Source organism: Triticum aestivum, chromosome 2A (assembly GCF_018294505.1).
Source record: "Triticum aestivum cultivar Chinese Spring chromosome 2A, IWGSC CS RefSeq v2.1, whole genome shotgun sequence".
Lineage (NCBI taxonomy): Eukaryota > Viridiplantae > Streptophyta > Magnoliopsida > Poales > Poaceae > Triticum > Triticum aestivum.
In genome coordinates, this window is record NC_057797.1 from 694,843,760 (window position 1) to 694,853,067 (window position 9,308).

A 9,308-nucleotide genomic window follows, 5' to 3' on the forward strand; every position below is an offset into this window, starting at 1 on the left:
GTAATGCGGCTGCTTTGAAGGCGGCCGAAGAATTGCAAGCCGAGAAGGCCGCGCATGGCGAGAGCCGAGATAAGATGGCCAAGATGGCCATAGAATTAAAAGCCGCCACCGATCGTTGCCGGGTTCTTGAAAAGGAAAACCAGGCGAAGGTATCGGACCTTGAGAAGGCTGCTGCAACGGGAAAAGACCTCCGCTCTGCAATGAGGGCAAAGAAGGAGGAGCTGCGGGAAGCCGGGGTTATTGTAGCCGAGAAATCCTTTATGCTGCAAAGGAAGTTCGGAGATCCACGATATGCCCCTCTGGATCGGTTGTGGAGTTTAGAAGATGTGTTATATGGATTTGGCGGCGAGCGCTGCCGATGCGGCCAAGTACTTCCAGAGTCAGACGGACCGTGAAGTAGACCAGCTGTTTTGGAAACAATTCCTTTCTCCATGAGGTCTGTTGTGGATCAGCTATGGCCGGAAAGGTCAAAACCGAGCAGCTATTTCAGCTTGGTGCAGCAGTTCCTTGACGTGGTGCCACGCATAAATGCGATGAAGAGGTCGGCGTGCATAGAAGGTGCACGAATGGCCTTTGCCCGTGCTAAAGCATACTGGGCAAAGATGGATGCTACCACTGTTGCATCACAGGATTCGGCCATAGGTCGAAGGACTGCTGAGCACTACTTTGAGGAAGTTCTTGAGGGTGCTCGTTTGATAGAGACCCAGTGCTAAAAAATATTATGTTTGAGTGACATGTAATCTCATTGTAAGCGAAATGCTTTTATAATTTTTCATAAGGCTACTTTTATACTTTTGCCTGAAAGTATTGTGATGCCTCCTGGGAGGCCGTTTATGTATACATGTGTATAACTTGAAAGATTGCAGTCGTCGGCTTCAACCCCCACGCATATAATGCGGAGGTGTTCACAGAAACACGCGTTCACACTTAACCCAACGTCTTGGTCCTATTAAGGAGGTGATAGCGGAGCGAGCGAGGCAACCGGACTATAATGCTTTAACGCTTTCACTTAGCCATAGGAGTTTGACAGTGGGGCTACTAGATAGCCCCTAGTGGCTCCGCACTCTCCCGATCCCGGTGTGCGTATATGCCTGGCCGGAAAGCGGCCCTTCATTAAGACGGGGGAATTCTAACATTCCCATGGGTCATCGAGTGGTTGACTAGTCTCGCGCTAGATCATGACAGTCAGTTTTTGGCTTTCTCTACTGAGGTGCTCGTCCGAATGAACCAGGGCACAATCGCAGTAGTTCTCCTGGTGCTACCTTAGCCGGTAAAGCGGAATGTAAGGCACCAAAACACAGGAGCCGGGCAAACCCAACATTTGACCAAAGACAATTATTCGGAGCTGATGCATATAGGGCCAAACTCGCGACGCCGAACACTCCCTAAGGTATTCGGTCTTTGTGGTATAAACCGGGCCTAAATAATGGCCTTCGTAAGAAGCCCCTTATGTCCAGGTACGTGCATTGGTCTGGCGTGGCCACATGCCAAGACATCAGCATCCTTCTCAACGGTGGATATGTATCAACAAGAGACAGTAAAAAAGGTTTATGCAGGGTCTTAATCTAAAAAGAATCCTTGGAGAGGGTCCCTGCTGCACGTTTGCGCCTGTTTCTCAGTTGTGCCGTATCCTGGACGGGTGTGGCACAATGATCATCTGTAAAAGAGAGGAATTTAGGTGAAAAGGGTTGTCGTGCAAAAAGATAGTTAAAGAAACTATGCATAATTCAAGATGAGGAGGAATGGCCACATGTCTGCGCGCGTTGAGCCCCTTGTATTGATGACTAGGGGTGTGACCATTTATTCGGTATAAGTAGCGGCGCCAGACTCGATTAGTTGTGTCTGAGGTCTTGACGACCCGTGGGGCGTTTTGGCTAGTCCGGGCGTCTTTAGTGTGTGGCTGCCAAGGTAGTCTCACTCTCTTTGGCGCGCAGAGATCGATTGATATTTTCGTACACTGAAATGATGCCGCGTGGACCGGGCATCTTGAGTGTGAGGGAGGCGTAGTGTGGTATAGCATTAAAGCGAGTGAAAGCTTCGCGCCCGAGCAGTGCTTGATAGACACTTTTAAACGGAGCGATGTGGAATGTTAAATGCTCGCTACGGAAGTTATCGGGGGAGCCGAATATAACTTATAGTAGGAGGGAGCCCGTACAATGAGCCCCTGGGCCTGGCGTTACTCCTTTAAAGGTAGTATTGCTATGGCAAATTTGTGTTGGGTCTAACCCCATCCCGCGGATTGTATCCTGGTATATTAGGTTTAGGCTGCTGCCGCCGTCCATCAAGACTCGTGTGAAGTGATATCTACCAATTACTGGGTCTAATACCAAGGCAGCCCATCCTGCGTGTCGGATACTTGCTGAGTAATCACGATGGTCGAAAGTGATTGGTTGAGACGACCATTGGCAGGACTTCGAGGTGACAGGCACTTGGGTATATTTTCCTGGGGGTGCCGCATTGTTTTTTCCCTTGATCATGTGTAGTACATTTACTGTTTTGACTTCTGGTGGGAATTTCTTTTGTTCCCCCGTGTCTTGCTTGTGGGGCTCGTCCTCGTCTTCACTTGGTGTGTCCTCCCCCTTGTGTACGGCATTGAGCTTGCCGGACTGCTTGAAGACCCAACATTCTCTGTGGGTATGATTAGCAGGTTTACCCGGGGTACTGTGGATCTGACATACTTGGTCCAGAATTTTGTTGAGGCTGGACAGTTCATCCCTGGTGCCTTTAGTGGGCGGCTTTTGACCTGGCCGAGAGCTTTTGAATCCGGCATTTACTGTCGTGCCCTTCATGCTGTCTTCTTTATTCCGGCGTTTGTTATTGCTGTTGCGCCGTGATTTCCCATTTCCATCTCTAACTTCCGATGTACTGGGGTCGCTGGTGCTGCATCTGGCTAGCCAGCTGTCCTCACCCGCGCAAAAGCGGGTCATGAGGTTTGTTAATGCGGCCATCGTTCTCGGCTTATTTTGGCCGAGGTGTCTGGCGAGCCATTCGTCACGGACGCTATGCTTGAAAGCCGCTAAGGCTTCGGCGTCCGGACAGTCGACAATCTGGTTCTTTTTAGTAAGAAACCTATTCCAAAGCTTTCGGGCTGACTCTCCGGGCTGCTGAGTTATATGACTCAGATCATCCGCATCCGGAGGTCGGACATAAGTCCCTTGAAAATTTGCCCGAAAGGCGTCTTCGAGCTCTTCCCAACTTCCAATGGAGCTTTCGGGGAGGCCTTTGAGCCAGTGACGAGCTTGCCCTTTGAGCTTAAGGGGTAAGTATCTGATGGCGTGGAGATCATCTCCTCGAGCCATATGGATATGAAGGATATAGTCCTCAATCCAAACCCCGGGGTCTGTTGTTCCATCGTATGCCTCTATGTTTACGGGTTTGAATCCCTCTGGAAATTCATGGTCCAGCACCTCATCGGTGAAACATAGAGGGTGTGCGGCACCCCTGTAGTTGGGTGTACCGTGTTGTTCGGATATTTGTTGTATTGCATTGTATGCTGGGGGGCGCTTGCGTGGTCCATAGATGGATCTTGTTGCGCCGTCCTTTGGGTGCGAACCCTCGCCTAGGTCGCGTGTTGTATTGTGAGCGGCGTTGTATGCCGCTCTGTGTTCGTAGAGGGGTCATCTATCCGACCAGGTGGCTGCTTTGATATTTGGTTGTGGGGGGTCTGTGGCCTCCTCATCGAATTCGGGTAGCAGCTTCCGCTTTGGGTAGCTCTTGGAGGGGCGATTATCGCCGTACCTTGCTGCAGTGTTGAGTATTTTGCTCCATCTGAATTGGAGTGTGTCTTGCGCGGCCTTGAGCCTTCGCTTCTGCTTTTTAAGGCTCCTCGCGGTGGCAACAAGCCTTTTACGGGCGTTCTGTTGCTCCGGGTGCCTGTCCGGCGTTATGTCGTCCGGACCATTATCCTTGATAGGATTTGTTTGTTTGGTTTGATTATCCGGATTGCCGTTGTCCGGCAGCGGTTCGCCCTGCTCCAGCGCTGGGTCTGTGTGATCGCTATTTCTGTCGAGGCAGGATTTGGGGCGGCGCTTGCGTCGCCGCTTTGACTGCTTTTCAAGGGAACAATCCTTCGGTGCGTCCTTCCGCTCTTCGTCGTCATCTTTTTGGTGCGTCCACCATGTATACGTCATATGACGAGGTGGCATTCCAGGGCTCAATAGGCACTGGTTCTTCATCGTCTCCTGCATCGGCGTCCATACCGTCATGTCGTCGAGTCGAAGTCGAGCATGTCGGTTAAATCGTCGACAGTGGCTACAAAGTGGGTGGTGGGTGGGTTTTGAATTTCTTCATCGTCCGTACCCCAACCTTGCTGACCGTAGTCCGGCCAGGGCTCTCCTGATAAAGAGAGAGACTTCAGTGTCTTCAGAATATCGCCGAAAGGCGAGTGCTGAAAGATGTCTGCGGCAGTGAACTCCATGATCGGCGCCAATCGGATTCGATCGGCAGGGGCACGGAGGGTTCGGAGTCCGGAGAGGAGTCCGGCTCCTTGGAGTCACGAGTCTCGCGGAGTGCGGGGCTGGTGTTCGGCTCGATCGCCGTTGGGATTGCAGCCCCCGAGGTGGCGTCCAACCACCCATCCTCGATCGGTGCGGTTGGCTCCGAACTAAGGGTCGGAGCCGATGCGGGTGCGGCCTCCAGGGCACTGTTCGGCGGCAGAGCTAGATCGTGCTCGTCGTGACAGTGCGGCGCACTCAGCAGTGGTTCGAATCCGTCGAAGATCAAGTCCCCGCGGATGTCAGCCGTGTAGTTTAAACTTCCAAATCTGACCTGACGGCCAGGGGCGTAGCTTTTGATCTGCTCCAGATGGCCAAGCGAATTGGCCCGCAGTGCGAAGCCGCCAAAGACAAAGATCTGTCCGGGGAGGAAGGTCTCACCCTAGACTGCATTGCCATTGATGATCGTAGGAGCCATCGGGCCTGATGGCGACGACACAGAGGAACTCTCAATGAAAGCACCAATGTCGGTGTCAAAACCGGCGGATCTCGGGTAGGGGGTCCCGAACTATGCGTCTAGGCCGGATGGTAACAGGAGGCAAGGGACACGAAGTTTTACCCAGGTTTGGGCCCTCTCGATGGAGGTAAAACCCTACGTCCTGCTTGATTAATATTGATGATATGGGTAGTACAAGAGTAGATCTACCACAAGATCAGAGAGGCTAAACCCTAGAAGCTAGCCTATGGTATGATTGTTGATGTGTATGTTGTCCTACGGACTAAAACCCTCCGGTTTATATAGACACCGGAGAGGGTTAGGGTTACATAGAGTCGGTTACAATGGTAGGAGGTCTGAACATCCGTATCACCAAGCTTGCCTTCCATGCCAAGGAAAGTCCCTTCCGGACACGGGACGGAGTCTTCAATCTTGTATCTTCATAGTCCAGGAGTCCGACTGAAGGTATAGTTCGGCCATCCGAACACCCCCTAATCCAGGACTCCCTCACTCGACCTTTCGGTCTCCGTGTTCTGAGGCCATATCTGTATATGCTTGGCTCGTCAAGTATAACCTGAGTATTCCGCGTGTGCAACTGTTTTGCACCCGTTGTATTTGAACGTAGAGCCTATCACACCCGATCATCACGTGGTGTCTCAGCATGAAGAACTTTCACAACGGTGCATACTCAAGGAGAACACTTCTTGATAATTAGTGAGAGATCATCTTAAAATGCTACCGTCAATCAAAGCAAGATAAGATGCATAAAAGATAAACATCACATGCAATCAATATAAGTGATATGATATGGCCATCATCATCTTGTGCTTGTGATCTCCATCTTCGAAGCACCGTCATGATCACCATCGTCACCGGCGCGACACCTTGATCACCATCATAGCATCGTTGTCGTCTCGCCAATCTTATGCTTCCACGACTATGGCTACCGCTTAGTGATAAAGTAAAGCATTACAGCGCAATTGCATTGCATACAATAAAGCGACAACCATATGGCTCCTGCCAGTTGCCGATAACTCGGTTACAAAACATGATCATCTCATACAATAAAATTTAGCATCATGTCTTGACGATATCACATCACAACATGTCCTGCGAAAACAAGTTAGACGTCCTCTACTTTGTTGTTGCAAGTTTTATGTGGCTGCTACGGGCTTTAAGCAAGAACCAATCTTACCTACGCATCAAAACCACAATGATAGTTTGTCAAGTTGGTGCTGTTTTAACCTTCGCAAGGACCGGGCGTAGCCACACTTGGTTCAACTAAAGTTGGAGAAATTGACACTCGCCAGCCACCTGTGTATGTATTCACACAAGTATTATGTTTCCGGATAATACAATTCTAGCATGAATAATAAACATTTATCATGATATAAGGAAATAAATAATAACTTTATTATTGCCTCTAGGGCATATTTCCTTCATTAGGACCCCGCTGCCACGGGAGGGTAGGACAAAAGATGTCATGCAAGTTCTTTTCCATAAGCACATATGACTATATTCGGAATACATGCCTACATTACATTGACGAATTGGAGCTAGTTCTGTGTCACCCTATGTTATGACTGTTACATGATGTACCGCATCCGACATAATTATCCATCATTGATCCAATGCCTACGAGCTTTCCATATACTGGTTTACGCTTATTACTTTCCCGTTGCTATTATTACAATCACTACAAAATACCAAAAACATTACTTTGCTTTCGTTACTCTTTTGTTACCGTTACCATCACTATCATATTACTTTGCTACTAAACACTTTGCTGCAGATACTAAGTTTCCAGGTGTGGTTGAATTGACAACTCAGCTGCTAATACTTGAGAATATTCTTTGGCTCCCCTTGTGTCGAATCAATAAATTTGGGTTGAATACTCTACCCTCGAAAGCTGTTGCGATCCCCTATACTTGTGGGTTATCAGTGCTATTGCTTCTGCGAGCAAGCCAACTGTCTTCTCCCGCACAAAAACGGGTCATAAGTGCGATGAGGGCTACCATGGACTTTGGCTTTTCTTGGCCGAGGTGTTGGGCGAGCCACTGGTATCAGACGCTATGTTTGAAGGCCGCAAGGGCTTCTACGTCCGGACAATCCACAATATGGTTCTTTTTGATTAGGAACCTAGCTTGTCCAAAGCTGTCGGGCCGATTCCCTGGGTTGCTGGATTATGTGGCTAAGGTCATCGGCATCTGGGGGCCGAACATAGGTACCTTGGAAGTTGTCTCTGAATGCATCCTCTAGGTCCTCCCAACTACCAATAGAATTTTCTGGTCGACTATTCAGCCAGTGCCGTGCTGGTCCCTTAAGTTTGAGGGGAAGGTATTTGATGGCGTGTAGATCATCACCACGAGCCATGTGAATGTGGAGAAGAAAGTCTTTCAATCCATACCGCGTGATCTGTTGTGCTGTCATATGATTCGATGTTCATGGGTTTGAACCCTTCTGGGAACTGGTGCTCCATTACCTCATCGGTGAAGCATAAGGGGTGTGCGGCGCCCCTATATCGGGCCATGTCATGGCGTAGTTCGGATGAAGTCCGTATGCAGTTTTTGGCCGGGGCCTGGTTATACTTTCCGCGCCGGGATTGGTAACCGTCCTCTCGCGCCGGGGTGTGCCCCCCACGATCCATAGATTGATTTGGTTTGACCTGCTCTATTTTCTAGGTCCTGTCGTAGGTCATATGTATACCCCGAGTTGTTGTTTCTCTACTTTTACGACGAGGTGGAGTAGGCTGGTGTTCGGCCTGAGTTGTCATTCTGCCCTGGCCACGTGGTGGTCGGTTGGGTCCGTCAGCCGCGTTATGTGCGGGCGGTATGGGCTCCAGCGCATCATCGTCGAATTGGGTAGCAGTTTACGCTTCGGGTAACTCTTTGTTGGGCGTTCGAGGCCGTACTCTTCGGCTGCCAAGACATTAGTCCATCTGTCGTTGAGCAGATCATGGTCAGCTTGCAGCTGTTGCTGTTTCTTTTTTAGGCTTCTAGCCGTGGCTATTAGCCGGCGCTTGTAGCGCTCTTGTTCGAGGGGTTCCTCTGGCATGATAAAATCTTCGTCGCTGAGGCTTACATCATCCTCGGAGAGTGGCAGATAGTTGCTGTCCTCTGAGTCATTGTTCCTTGTTTGTTCGTCAGGGTCAGCTTGCCCGTCCTCCTGATCATCCTGTTCGGATGTTGGTTCGATGGGGTTTTCTTGGTCTTCGGCATTCTCTAGAGTATCATTGTCTTCGGTGCCAGTATTGCTGTTCTTGCCGCAACGCAATTTAGAGCGGCGCCGCTGACATCAATGTTTCGGTGGTATATCAGGAGGTTCGTCCTCGACTGGGTTTTTCTCATCATCGCCGTTGCTGTTCTTAGGTGTATCCACCATGTATACATCATACGAGGAGGTGGCCGTCCAACGTCCGGTGGCCTGCGGATTTTGGGCCTGCTCCTCTCCGGCATCGTCGTCCACACCGTCGATGTCTTTGGAGGCGTAATCAAGCATGTAAGTTAGGTCCTCGACAGTGGCTATGAAGTTGGTGGTGGGTGGGAAGTAAAATTCCCTATTTCCAGCCCCTAGTCCGGGCTGGGCGTGATTCAGAAGCGGTTCCTCTGTGATGACGAGGGATCACATTAGGTCCAAAGCCTCGTTTAAGAGTGGGGTTTGGACATGGTCGGAAGTTTCTGGGCTGAGCTCGCATGACGCGGGCCTCCAGGGTTCGGAAGTAGTATCCGAAGAAGAGTCCGGCCTTGCAATGATTGCCGGAGATGCTATTCTTTCGGTGTTGAGCTCTAAGGCTGTAGAGAGTCCGGCGGGCTCTAGACTCCCGTCTTCGGACCTGATAACGCGCTCTGGATCTAAGGCCATAGCGGTAACTGAGGCCACGAACCCTTGGAAGATCAAGTCTCCTCGGATATCAGCGACATAGTTCAGGTTTCCAAAACGGATCTAGTGACCAGGGGCGTAGCTATCGATCTGCTCTAGGTGGCCAACCGAGTTGGCCCGCAGTGCGAAGCCGCAGAATACAAAGATCTAGCCGGGGAGAAAAATCTCCTTCGCGGCAGCATTGTTGTAGATGATTGATGAAGCCATCGAGCCTTTCGACGACGGCACATCGGAACTCTCAATGAAAGAACCAATGTCAGTGTCAAAACTGGCAGATCTCGGGTAGGGGGTCCCGAACTATGCATCTAAGGATCGATGGTAATAGGAGATAGGGGACACGATATTTTACCCAGGTTCGGGCCCTCTTGATGGAGGTAATACCCTACGTCCTGCTTGATTGACTTTGATGAGTATAGGGGTTACAAGAGTTGATCTATCACGAGATCGTAATGGCTAAACCCTAATTGTCTAGCCTGTCTGATTATGAATATCTCTATAGA